At 42.9% G+C, this 14,142-nt stretch overlaps 1 protein-coding gene across 6 annotated transcripts in view; it reads left to right on the plus strand.

The window, feature by feature from the left end:
- Positions 1-7,300: 7,300 nt before the first annotated feature.
- CALU (calumenin) overlaps positions 7,301-14,142 on the plus strand; it is a 33,281-nt gene continuing 26,439 nt past the window's right edge. For 4 of the 6 annotated variants that reach the window (XM_011939554.1, XM_011939556.1, XM_011939560.1 and 1 more), the window contains exon 1: positions 7,301-7,441. The gene's annotated coding sequence lies outside the window, so the exon portion shown is untranslated. The remainder of the gene's footprint in view (positions 7,442-14,142) is intronic. The other 2 variants (XM_011939559.1, XM_011939555.1) reach the window with 2 other exon arrangements.

Genomic DNA, 14,142 nt, shown 5'->3' on the forward strand with positions numbered 1-14,142 from the left:
GACATACCTTATTAGTACTTTTTAAATTAGAGATTCCAGAGATAGGAGATATAGGCTCAACATACAGGTTAATCAGAGGTTTACCAATTATAGATGAAGGGAGTCATGAAGGAGTGTTTGTCAGATGGTCTACGGACTGGCCTCTTTGTTTAAAATGTGCAATAGTGTCAGGAGCAGTAGCTCATGCCTGTAATCCCAACACTTTGGGAGGCTGGCTGAGGCAGGTGAACCACTTGAGCCCAGAAGTTTGAGACCAGCCTGCGAAACATGGCGAAAACCCATCTCTGCCAAAAATACAAAAAAATTAGCTGGGAGTGGTGGCGTGTGCCTGTGGTCGCAGCTACTAGGGAGGCTGAGATGGGAGTATTGCTTGAGCCCAGGAGGTCGAGGCTGCAGTGAGCAATGAGGGTGCCACTGCCTTCAGCCTGGGTGACAGAGTGAGATCCTATCTCAAAAAAAGAAAAATTTCACACTTAATGAGAAACAGACTTTGAGTACTTCAGGAAAGCTGCCCATCCCCCAACTGGGGTGGGTATTTTGATTTGACTTAAGATATGCTAGCAGTGTCTTTTTTCTCACTGAAGTAGTTTTCAGGCTGAAATGGTTGGAGGGCTAAAAACATAAGCTCCTGGATCACCATTACTCAAAGGCTGAGTTATGTCCTAATTCCTAATAATTTCAACATCTACATAGATGATCCTTCCCATGCTTTGATCTCTGTTCCCTGAACTCCTGCCTTCCAATAATATTTTTTCCACCCTCCTCAACCACTGTCTCCCTTGATTTTACCCTAGTGCTTGTCATTAATAACTGCACCTAACCCCATTATTTCCACTCCCTAGCTATACCATCTCCTATGTTTTCCTGAGTCCAATAATCCATTGACGCACCAATCCTACAATCTATTGCTTCTACCAGGTTTTCACTGTCCCTCCCTCTCTTCATGTTCTCATTTCCTTCCCCTGTAACCCAGATTACCTGTGATCAGTCATTATTATTATCACTTCCTGGCATGCACTGTCAACATCTTTGTGTCTCTCTCACTTTCTTCCTTGGCTAAATCCAGTTCTCTACCAGCTCCAAGCCTGTGTGATGCTGCTAAACTTGCCACTGAACCCCAATGGAGAAGATCACATGACATACTAACCAGTCTCACTGCAAAGTCATCATCATGGCCTCAAGGAGGTCCTTGATGTTGCCTGGACATCATCATACATTCCCCTAAATCTGTTCACTCCGCTGAATGGCTATTTCACACCTTCTCTCTCCTCTAACTGCCAACGCCTCCTGATGACCCCGCTTCCTATTTCACTGAGAATGTAGTCACAATTGAAAAATAATTTCAGGCTCTCACCACCATATCTATCAGTTACCTAGATCCAGACCCACTGACTCTAGCTTCTCTCCTTGTTACTATGGAGGAACTGTGTCTCCAAGCAAAGTCCAGCTCTTTCCCTTTTGTAGTAGATCCCATCCCATCACACCCAAAGATGTCACACCAGCAACTTTTCCTTTTTCCTGCATCATCAGTTTGATTTCTACTTCTAGATCCTTCCCATCAGCAACGAACATACTAGTATGCCTCCTAAACATACTGATTTCTTACATTAAAAAAAGAACAAAATAAAACAAAACCTCTCTTGGCCCCTCTGCCTCCTTGCTCCAGTTTTCTCCACCCCTTTAAGCAAACTCCGTGAAAGGGATCCAACTTTTAAAAATCTCCATTGTCTCTTGAAGCCCTTCAATCAGGTTTTTGCATCCACTACCTCAACAAACCTCTCAAAGATTCCCACATTGCTAAAGCCCATGGCCAACCAGGTCCCACCTCACTGTCAGCAGAATGCTTTCTCCCTGAACTTTTTCTCCACTTGGCTTCCAGGACACTCTCTTGGCTTTCCTCCTCCCTCATTGCCTTTTTCTCAGTTCCTTTGCTGATTCATTCTCATCAACACCCCCCAATCATGTCTGAACATCAGAAATTCCTAGGATTCAGTCCTTAAATCTCTTGTAATCAAAACACATGGATTTCATGCTACAAATATACTCTTAAACTTATATCTTTAGTCCAGACCACTATGTACTCCAGAGATACATATCCAACTGCCTAGTCGATATCTCTACTTGAATGTCTAATATGCCCAAAACAAATCTCTCAATATTATCCCTCAAATTAGCTGGGTGTGGTGGTGCATGCCTGTAATCCCAGCTACTCAGGAGGCTGAGGCAGGAGAATCACTTGAACTCAGGAGGTGGAAGTTGCAGTGAGCTGAGATCACACCACTGCACTCGAAAAAAAAAAAAAAAAAATTATCCCTCAAAACTTTGTTCTCTCTAAAGTCTTCTCCATCCTAATAAGTGGAAGCCTCATTTTTCTACTTGCTCAAAACCTTGGAGTCATCCTTAACTCCTCTCTTTCTCTTCACCCTATTTCCAACCCATTAGGAAATCCTTTCAAACTACTTTCAAAATATATTCAGAATTTGATATTCTCAGTACTTCCACTGCTACCAACCTGGACGAAACCATCATCATCACTCACCTGGATTTTTGCAAACACTTCCTAAATGCACTTGGTTCCTAACCTTACTCCCTTTCAGTCTAATGTGATCCTTTTAAAATACTAGATCATGTTACTTCTCTGCTCAAAACCTTCCAATAGCTTCCCTTCTGTATTAGTTAAGGCAATGCTAGCTCTGAAAGAGATAAATCCTAATATATCAATGGCATAAAATAGCTAATAGAAGTTCTACTTCTCATTCACAAAGAGTCCAAAAATGGTGTTCCTAGTTCAAAAACTGAGTGGCAGTTTCACAGGATCCTTCCATCTTGTGGCTCTGCCATCGGAAACACACAGCTTCTAGCCACAGAAAGAGAATGAGCTTGGAGAATTACACATGGCAGGTCTGTATGGCCAGTACTGGAAGTAGTGTACAACATCTCCACCCTCCTTCTTCCATCAAAGTTCAGTCATATGGCCATACTGCAAGGGAGGCTGGGAAATGTAGTCTAGCTGGGTTCACAGAAAGAAGAAGAAACAATTTAGCAAACAGTCAGTCTTCCATATCCTCTCACTCATCATAGCGAAAGCTAAAGTCCTTGCAATAGCCTAAAGGCCCTGCATGATGTCCCTCTCTCCCTCCCCCATTCCTGTTGCTCCCTCTCTGACCTCATGTCCTCTACTCTCCATGCTACTGTACTCCAGTCCCACTGGCTTCCAATTGCTCCTCAAACATTTCAAACATACTCCCAACTCAGGGCCTTGCCTTGGTGTTCCCTTTCCCTGGAATGTTCACCACCATTAGATGTTCACTCATATGTCACCCTCTCATGAGCTTCCCTGGCCACCTTTTCTGAGACGGCAACACCACTCCTGATAGTCCCAACACTCACTGTTCTCCTTTCCTGCCTTATTTTTCTCCTTATGTAAGCAAACAGAGAGGGTCAGTATTAGTCCATTCTTGTATTGCTTTAAAGAAATACCTGAGACTGGGTAATTTATAAAGAAAAGAGATTTAATTGGCTCACAGTTCTGCAACTGTACAGGAAGCATAGCCGCTTCTGCTTCTTGGGAGGCCTCAGGGAAATTATGGTGGAAGGCAAAGGGGAAGCAGATATGTCTTGCATGGCTGGAGCAGGAGGAAGGGGCAGGGCAGATGCCACAGACTTTAAATGAACACATGTCATGAGAAATCATTCACTATACAGTACCAAGCGAGGATGGTGCTAAACCATTCATGAGAACTCCACCCCATGATCCAATCACCCCCCACCAGACCCTTCCTCCAATACTGGGGTTTACAATTTGACATGAAATTAGGGCAGGGACACAGATCCAACCCATATCAGGGTCTCCAGGGATAAAAGGAATTCAGTCAACTTGAGCAATCAGCCTGTTTCACAGCCTTCTGCCCTGCGGCCTGTTCTTCCCCAAACCCTCCATGGAATGTGGTCACCCTGTTGGTTTGAACCAGCTCCTTGCAGACTCTGGCAACTTATAGATGAACTGTGTCAACTTTTCGCTTGACCATGTCAAAGTCTCCACCTTAGGAGGAGCTATAGCTTCATTGCCATAACATGCCACCTATGTGCTGGCATAATGGCTCAGTCGTCTGTGCCACTGGGACCCCTCCTCTACATGTGATTTTGCACCTTCTCCTCTCTCCATCACCCCGTAAAACCCTCCTGTCAACTTCCCTTGGGGAGACACTGCTTTAGAGAACATTCCCAGTATCCTTCTTACATATGCCAAGTAATAAAACTTCTATTGATAATAAAACTGAGTTTTGCATTGTTTGTTACTAAGAGAACAAACCCTGGTTTTTCAGGTAACGGCACCTGTCACCACCTCTCATTCTATGTATGTTGCTTTTTTCTTGTTTTTGGGCTGTCTCACTTACCTCTACACACCATAATATAAGCACCATGACAGACTTAATTTTGCTCACTGCTGTATCCCCAGTCCTAGAACAGTGTCTGCACACAGGAAACACTGAATGTTCAGTAGCATCCATGAGCAGAGATGGGATGCTTGGAGACGAATGTCAGCCTTTTGTGGTGACGCCATCATGCGGCCACAAGCAGTCCTTCAGTGCTGCTCTCACTCGATGGCCTTGGGTGCAGCTATTGGCAGCATTTCTAATATGTGTTGTCCCTCAGGTCCTTTTCTTCCTTCCTCCACCCACTTTCTAACTCTGGGGCTCCCGTGAGGTCTAATCTGCTTTTGTCTCTTCAAAAAGTTTTTAAAAAAAGCCAGGCTCTTGGCTCTTTCTCTTTAGATGTTCTGCCATCACAGACTTCCTATGTCTTGAATTCAATTGACTTCCCTCATTCCATGCATCTAGCTCATTCTCCCAGTCTCCCATGATTAAACCTTTTAATTTTTGAGTGCTCCTTCTTCATTTCATTCGTTCAAGTGGTCACTAAGCTCAGGACTTATTTCCACTTTTAAAATCTCTCTTGTGGCCGGGCACAGTGGCTCATGCCTATAATCCCAGCACTTTGGGAGGCCGAGGCAGGCGGATCACTAGAGGTCAGGAGTTCGACACTGGCCTGACCAACATGGTGAAACCTTGTCTCTACTAAAAATACAAAAATTAGCCAGGCATGGTGGCACATACCTGTAATCCCAGCTACTTGGGAGGCTGAGGCAGGAGAATCGCTTGAACCTAGGAGGCGGAGGTTGCAGTGAGCCAAGTTCGCACCATTGCACTCCAGTCTGGGTAACAAAAGCAAAGCTCCATCTCAGAAACAAACATATAAACAAACAAAAAACCTCTTGTATATAAGGGTTCATTTCCATTTCCCTTGCCCTTGCTAGGCCAGGCCTTCTCCATTAGGGAACCTCAGGGTTGGAGGGCCCCATCTCTGGCACTCTCACTATCTGTTTAGCCTTTACTAGGACAATTCCAAGATGAATGGCTCACCATTAGGCTGAGTTCGTTGAGGACAGGGACGATGTCCTATTTATTTTGGGTTCACCAGCACCTAACACAGTGCCTGACTTTAAGGAGTTATTTGTTATTTGTTATTTTTATTTTTTAAAAGAAAGGGTCTTGCTCTGTTGCCCAGGCTGGAGTGAAATGGCACAATCACAGCTCATTGCAGCCTCAACCTCCCAGGCTCAAGCAACTAGCTGGAACTACATGTGTGTGCCACCATGCCCAGCTAATTTTAAATTTTTTTTTTCATAGAGAGGAGGGGAGGAAGGGTCTCATTATGTTGCCCATGCTGGTCTCGAACTCCTGGCCTCAAGTGATCCTTAAGGAGGTATTTTAAAAACTGTTTTTGAAATAATGCCTCCTGGGGCAGCCTGTTTTATTGTTAATGCCCATTAGATGTGTTTCCCTGTAGGCACAAGCTTAGAAACCTTCCCAAGAAGACCCACAATTCCCACTGCCTTCGGTTCAGGCTCCTCAAATTGGCAAGATCTTCCATTACCTCTCCAAATTTACCATCCATGCTTTCCTTTCATTGCTTCCCCCTCACTCTTTTTTTGCCTTCCTCATTTGCTACCTGGCCTGAGAATTTACCCCCCACTCTGCCCTCCACTTGTCCTTATTCCTATTACTCTTCTTGCTGAATAGTCCATTTGGGACTTCCTTAGTCCAGCCTTAGTCATATCTTCCTCTGAAGCCTTCTCTGACTACCACCAAGGGTCACTGACACTCCTTTGTCTGAATGCAGTAAGCATTAGTTGTAAAACTTTCACGTTGACAGCAACTAGCTTGCTTTCATGAGCTTAACTGTTTCATGAGCTTACTACTTGTCTCAATTTGATTTTAAACTACAGAGGCTTTATGTGCTAAGAACGCCACAGGTTTACATTCCATTTGTGTTGAAGCTATAGTATCCTTTATTTGATACTTGTTTTAATTTTATGACATGAAATGACTAAATGGATGATTTACTGCGTTCCTCTTAAACCAGGGACATGCAACGGGTTTGTCCCATTCCCTTCACTTAACATTACTGAGCTGGGCAGTAAGCTCAGAGCTGCAGATATAAAGATGAATAGACAGATACCTACCCAGGAGCTTACTCCAGAAGAGGACAGATGGATAAGCTACATTTTATAGCAGAATTTGGCAAAGTGTACTGAAGCTATAAACAGCTATGATGGTAAATAAGGTAAGAATTATGCTTAGTGGGGTCAGGGAAAGTTTCTAGAGCTAACATCTGAACTGGGACTTCTATTGGCAAGGCAGAAAATCAGGAAAACGCAATTAATCCTGGCAGAGGAAGCCTCTTGATCAAAAATCTTAAAGATGAAAAAGAACCGGCTGTTAGGAAACACAGATGATGGTGCCCAGAACGCAAGATGAGGGGGAGTGTTGGGAGATGGAGCTGAAAGATACGCTGGTGCCAAAGACTGAAGAGCCTCCTGTAGATAGCACAGGGCACAGGGCTTAAGGGAAAGAAAAAGTTGGGATTGTTCAATAAAGTTGGTGACTGATTCAGTCGGATTAATTCCGCCCTGGTGGCCTTGTGGGAACGAAGATAACTAGCAGGATAGTCTAAGAAGCCCTGTGGAAGCAGAGTCATTAGCTGTGAATGGGGACGTGGCAGCCAAACGACAGCGCCCACGCCACCCGCAGTACGGGGCTGGGGCTGGGGCTGGGGCTGGGGCTGGGGCTGGGGCCCGCGGTCCCAACAAACCCAGGGACTAGAGTTGGGCGGGAATCCGGTCCACGCAGCTCGGCGCGGTCCCGGGGACGTGGCGCTTTCCAACCAATCCCGGCTATGCGATTGTTAGACCAATGGCTGCTCGGGGAAGCTATGCGTCAGCGGCGAGTTTGCTGATGATTGGTCGGGAGGCCGCCGGCGAGGCGGATGAGGGCGGGGCGGAGAGCCGCTTCCGGTTGGGCGGTGCTTGCGCGCGTGAGCTGAGCCGGTGGGTGAGCGGCGGCCTCGGCGTCCTGTGTTGTGGGGGCTACCAGGAAAGGTAAGTATGGTGATGCCCAGCCCCTTCACCACTGCCTCATCTTTGTCCGCTTTCTTTCTGTCCCCGGTCTTGTTCTTGGCGCAGCAGGGGACTGCCTCATTCGGGGCCCCTGTCTCTGCTGGCGCCGGGGTCCCAGGCCTGAGCCTGCTGGAGATCCCAGGGCCCTCGGTGTGCAGCCTGGGATGGAGGCCGCGGCCCGTCCTCCCGCGCGCTCTGGGAAGGGGGCTGGTCCGGTCAAACTCCGTCCCATTGGGTACTGTTCTGTGCCTGGTTTGCTGCGTCCTGGTCCTCCGTCTCTGGGTCACGCCACTCACCGAGTCCCTGGCACCGGAGGGTCACTTTTTGCCTCCGGAAGGTCGGAGGGCATTTGGATAGTGTTATTGTAACAGCTCCCTGCTGCCTCCCACTCACCAGCCTGCTTGTATCTGCCAGCCCCGCCCCAAGGCCACATCCCGAGAATAGGGTGCATCTGCCAAGGTCGTGTTCACTCACCTAAAGGGTGCGGAAACAAGGGGGGAAAGAACGACTGAAGACACTAGGTGGTATCTGTAATTTTAAAGAAAAGCCGAATGTTTAGAGCTTCCATGTTTGGCTACGTATTTCAGTTAGCGACGGAAAATAGTTTTTAAAACTTTGTTGGGGAATTAATCTTTCTTTTTACGTTTTTTGTTGCTTCTAGCCCCATATCCTACTGATCTTTAGCATGCTGCGGTCAGAAACAAACTTAATTCCCTATAGCTGCCGTGATTAAGCGTATAGTAGAGTGGCTTGCAGTTTCGAAAGCTGCTTTTGCATCAGGGTAAAAGCTCCCTGGGTCTCCTGCTAAAACTTTTGAGCCTGTGATCTGAATTCCTAAGTGTATAAAATTCTAGAATAGTGTCTTTGAGAATTGAATTGCATTCATTTTCTGGCATGAACTATGAAGTCAACGTAACTGAATTGGGAATAAGGTGGCTTCTAGTTGTTTTTTGTTCTAGTAGCTTATTCAGCTTGGAGGCAGAGAACCTTGGAATCTCTGTAAAATTAGTCTTTGCCATAAAATGGAACTTGACACAAGACAAATGCAAGTTTGGCCTCACTCAGTAGATTTAATTAACCAAATACCAAACGAGTCATCACTGAAGAATTTATATAGTATAATCCAAACGAGGAACCAGATATAACATCTAAATTTAAGATCCTAGAAGACCTACCTACTAACACTTGTCAAGTGTTTACAAGTATTTGTCAAGAAAATGAGTTTCTCAAGGCCTGACCTGAGGTTTTACGGTGATTGGGGGTTGGGGACGGGGGTTCCAATAGGATTTTTTTGAGAATCACAAGTAGGAGAGCCATGAGCTCACAAAAATATATTAAGTATGCCTGAGTGAATAGTACTCAATATAGCTTTGAAACCAACTCATTGTCACTCTCAATATAATCATTGTTTGCTTTCATTCATCCAGTGATGTGTCAAGAAATACTTATTGATAGCACTTTATATCCATTAAAGCAGTATTGGGATCTATATATTGGTGTTATTTTTTAAAATTTATTTATTTTAGAGTTGAGGGTCTCACTATGTTTCCCAGGTGGAGCCTTGAACTCGCATGCTGAAGTCGTCCTTCTGCCTGAGCCTCCCACGTGCCTGAGACTGCAACACCACACCCTAGTACATTGGTGTTAACACAGATTTTCTGTAACATAGTTGTACCGGGGATATTGTAAGGACAGAGGTGTAGCCAAGGATAGCCATGGGAAATGCTAGCTAGACCATAAGGCCCTAGATTCTCACTCTCTGAACTCTTAAGTATGGATGTTGCTGATGCTGTAATTTATGTATCAGAGTTAAGACAGCTGAAAACACTTGCCTGTTCCTGGCCAATTGCCAGATCCAGTAAACGGAATTGGAGCTTGGAGAACACAGGCAGGCAGGAACCATATTGCTGCCAAGTACCGCCCAATTAATTCAGTAAGATGTATTAATCCAGTAAAATGTGCAAGACACTGTATTAGGGACAATATAGGGATAATAATTTGTGCTGGCTGATATGTAGACATTCTTCCAGAAGTGCAGATTCTAAAGGGGAGCTAAGGAGACAACTTAAAGTAGCCTATGGTCATTGTTATTGAGTGGTTCAAATGAGTTTTATAGAAGTTTATATTGGATCATACCCTTTTTGTCCAAAAAGAAAAAAATAACAGATCACTTCCAGCTAGAGTGATCATAGTAGGTAGGTCTTCTAGGATCTTAAATTTATTTGTAGACATCTGGCACTGAAGGAAGGTTGAGCTAAATTAACTACCAAATTCTCAACAATGTCACGCTTGTTACACATGCACAGCAAAATTACAGCTAGAAACCAAGGCTCCTATATCCTTCTTTAAAAAGTGTTTTATTCTCTAGCCAGAAAAATTTAAAGTTTGTGCTGGTTGCTTTCGTTATAGAACTAAGGAAGCTTGAGTAATAGTTTGAGACATACTCAGGGTTTTTCTTCTGCAGCCAGATTTTGTACTTTTATTATCTCAGCTGTCTTGTAAATGTATTCCCTCCATCACACTATATAATTAGAATGTATTGATGAACCGATGTAACTTCATCACTATAGAGACGTTAAATAAATTATGTGTTGGTGTCATGACTTTTATCAAATGATAAAGGATGCCATCACTTTTATATGATGGTCCATTGGTATAGTACTAAAGTTTTTAAGTAAAGAATGTCAGATAGATAACCAGATAACTTCATTTTCTAGATCTCATAACCTGGGCCTTAGTATAGTTAAATTGCTATCAGGCTGTTCCCTGTAATCTCCAATTGAAGTAGACAGTTAAACAATGAGATTCTGCTTTGGCTGCATTATGGAGAAGTAAATGCCTTTTCTGGTGAATATCCATCCAGCTCAGAGAACTGGAATTTTACTACCACACCCATTTCTCCCAATTGTTAACATTGAGCAATGGGTCTTTGGTCAACCAGAATAACTGTTGGATCACTCAGTGTTAACATTCTTGTGAAGTTGAATTTAAACGTCTAAATTTCCCTGAAACAATTTAAGTATTCTGTAACCAATGGCACTTTACCAAAATTGAAAGCTTGGGCCATATATCGATTGCAATAGTGGTCCAATGGATGTCCACTATGGACACTAAGGACAAAAATTTCCTTGAAAGCTCTTAAGTTCTTACCTGAAGGGTGGGTCAGGGAGGAGTGGTAAGAATTTAGGGCTTTTAAGGACATTTTTGGATGGATCGAAGAAACCAATTCTTAAGACTCATTGTTATTAAAATCACACTTAACCCTGTTAATCTTTTCTTTTTAAAAATTACTGGAACAATTCATGAAAACAACTTTATAGAAGATCATTATTAGTGACATTAATACTACAAAAGGATGATAGCTGCTGGACATCTTTTCTAATCTTTTGGTTTGTGCCTAACATGCTGTCCAATAAAAATGTAATACAAGTCACATATGTAATTTTAAATTTTCAGGTGAAAATCTATAACAGGTGAAAGTAATGTTAATAATATTTAATCTAATACATATAAAATACCATTCTTTAGATATGAAATGTAACACTTATACCAATCTCAGTTCACACTAGCCACATTTCAAGTGCTTAGTAGTCACATGTGGCTAGTGGCTACTGTACTGGGCAGTACAGGTCTAGATTTTTTTTTTTCCCCAAGAAAAAAATACTAGATGTTGCCTTTCGTGGAAGAGAGACAAAATTTTAGAAGGAGAAACTCATTTGAGAAATGGGGGGTGGGGAGATTCAGTTTTCACAAGCATTGGTTTACTTTCTAGATCGCATGATAAAAGCTCATACAGTTAAGTCTTTCATTTACGTGTATCATATTTTTCCTAATATTATGTTGTCCGTTATGTCCGTAGTATATCCACTGGACCAGTATTGTGATCAATATATATGGCCCAATGGATGCACAAAGATCTTTCCAGCTGGAAGTGATCTGTGATCTGTACCTATTCCTCTAAACTGTTTTTTACTTTTTAGATGACAGTATCCAACTTAAACTTTTTTCTTTTTTCTTTTTTCTTTTTTTTTTTTTGAGACAGAGTCTTGTTTCCTCACCAAGGCTGGAGTGTGGTGGCATGATCATGGCTTACTGCAACCTCGTGTCTCCGGGGCTCAGGCGATCCTCCCACCTCAGCTTCCCGAGTAGCTGGGACTATAGCTGCACCACCACACCCAGCTAGTTTTTTGTATTTTTGGTGGAGATGGGGTTGCCTAGGCTGGTCTTGAACTCCAGCATTCCATCCACCTCCGCCCCCCAAAGTGCTGGGATTACAGGTGTGAGCCACTGCCAGATAGCTGGCCCAATCTAAACTTTTATAAAGTGTTGAAGTGGGTGAGGAAAATGGTGAGAAGGGCCATTAACTTTGTATCATTTGGTTTCAATTTGGTTGAAAAGACAAAGATGCTTCAGAAATGAAGTGCACTAGCTGGTCGTGGTAGCTCACTCCTGTAATCCCGACACTTTGGGAGGCCAAGACCGAGACGGAAGGATCACTTGAGGTTAGGAGTTCGAGACCTACCTGGACAACATGGTGAAACCCCGTATCTACTAAAAATACAAAAATTATTCGGGCGTGGCGGAGCATGCCTGTAATCCCAGCTATTCAGGAGGCTGAGGCAGGAGAATCACTTGAACCCAGGAGGTGGAGGTTGCAGTGAGCCAGGATCACACTACTGCACTCCATCCTGGGCGACAGAGACAGACTCAGTCTCAACAAAAGAAAATGAAGTGCACTAATGTAGTTTTTCAAATGCTGTGTATGAAGTTGTTTTTTTTACTGTTCCTTTTTACATCTTCCCACATAAAATATCCTTTGTCTTAGATGTCCTTTGTTTCTGCTTGAACATACACACACGCTCCATACCAAAAACCATATGGTTTTAGATAAATCTAGTACAGTTTTTGGTATGGATGGTGTTTTTTGTTTTTAGTGTCTGTATTCATAAAACAAGAGGCCTTCTGTTAAAGTTTCTAATAGCCAGGAGTTGGTATATGTGGGCACAAAGAATGTTTTGTTTTTTTTAAGTAGAACTTACTAAAAGTGCAGATTTTTCATTCCTCCCTGCAGAAAGATAAAGAAGTTAAAGATGGACCATTGACTTTGTCCATCTGGTGGTCTTTGATGACGCTTGTAGGCAGTTTCATCAATAGTAAGGAAGCCAGATTTCAGGGTAGCATTGGATGGTGAGGAAGCAGAGGCAGCAGGGTAGAAACTGTGTGGGTGAGGGAAAGGGAAGCGCAGGCTTGAAGGAATAGCACAGTCTGGGAAAGACTGTGGGTAGTGGAGACCTGAGAAGCATTGATTGACAGAATGGAGGAGCCTGTTTAAGGGTGAGATTGGAAGTTTAATCGAGAGAGGGGAAGGAAGGAGAAATAGGTGAGTGATAAAGCTAAATCGCTTGGCTTTTCCTCTTGGGAATTCTGGTATCCTTGTATCAAGATGTTAAGCCTGAAACATAAATGTAGTTTTCCCTCTAAATCACAAAGTGAACCAATATATTACATTTCTGTATGCTACATGTCTTAAAATTTGGTATAGTATCCTTTCCAGGCCCTGATAATGTTAGAGTGCATAAGCATTTATTCATATTGTAATATTTGGGGTTGGCAAGAATTGTTAGGGTATTATGCTATATTTTATTTTGAGAATGTAATCATTTGTAAAATTTTCCTAAAGATAAAGTCCCCTTAGGCATAAGGAAAATCCTTTGTTGCAGTGACTCTTGATTTTACTTGATTCTGCAAGCCTCTGTCATTCATATTGTTGGGATATATCCCAAAACATCAACAACATATAATTCTGTTTTTTGTTTCCAAAGTTTTGTTTATCTACAGAATTATTTGTTTATAGGCTGGGTATGGTAGCTCACGACTGTAATCCCAGCACTTTGGGAGGCCAGGGCAGGAGGATCACTTGAGACCAGCCTGGGCAACATAGTGAGACTCTACAACTTTTTTTGTTTTTTAATTAGCTGGGCATGGTGGTGCATACTTGTATTCCCAGCTACTTGGGAGACTGAAGTGGGAGGACGGTCTGAGCCCCGGAGGTCCAGACTGCAGTGAGCTATCATCACACCACTCCAAGTAGCCTGGGTGACAGAGTAAGACACTCTCTCAAAATAAGACTTGTTTATAATTTGAGATAGAAGTTTCATTTTGCCCTGAAGTAAAGGCATGGTCACTTTAATGTTGTATTTATAGAGCCACTAAATCTCAAATTATCTGTTTACTCTTTAACTGATTTGATCAGTTGAATTATTGGAGGGTCAGCCATAGTGGTGTTATTCACCCAGAGCAGTATTTTACAAGTGATACACACAGAAAGCTAATAAACATGAGAGTGTGCTGTTCATACAAATTAGACAATAGAACAGGATACAGTATTAAAATTCACTTTCACACCAGTCTTACCAACCCACCCCATTCCTGTCTCTTCCATGAACTTTGAGGTTACCACTGTTTGCACATGGGTGTTTATCTTTCCACACCATTTATGTGCATGTTGTATTTTATACAAATAAAAACAAGCTGGGGAGATAGTTTAATTTTGCTTTGCTTTTTATGTAAATGAGATCTTCACATTGTTTTGCACCTTGCTTTTTTTGTTCACTTGACATATCATGGTGAGTTCTCCATATCACTGTGGATAGATGCGTTCTCATTCTTTTTTTTTTTTTTTT

The sequence above is a fragment of the Colobus angolensis genome, unplaced genomic scaffold, assembly GCF_000951035.1.
Source record: "Colobus angolensis palliatus isolate OR3802 unplaced genomic scaffold, Cang.pa_1.0 Scaffold182, whole genome shotgun sequence".
In the NCBI taxonomy this organism is placed as follows: Eukaryota; Metazoa; Chordata; class Mammalia; order Primates; family Cercopithecidae; genus Colobus; species Colobus angolensis.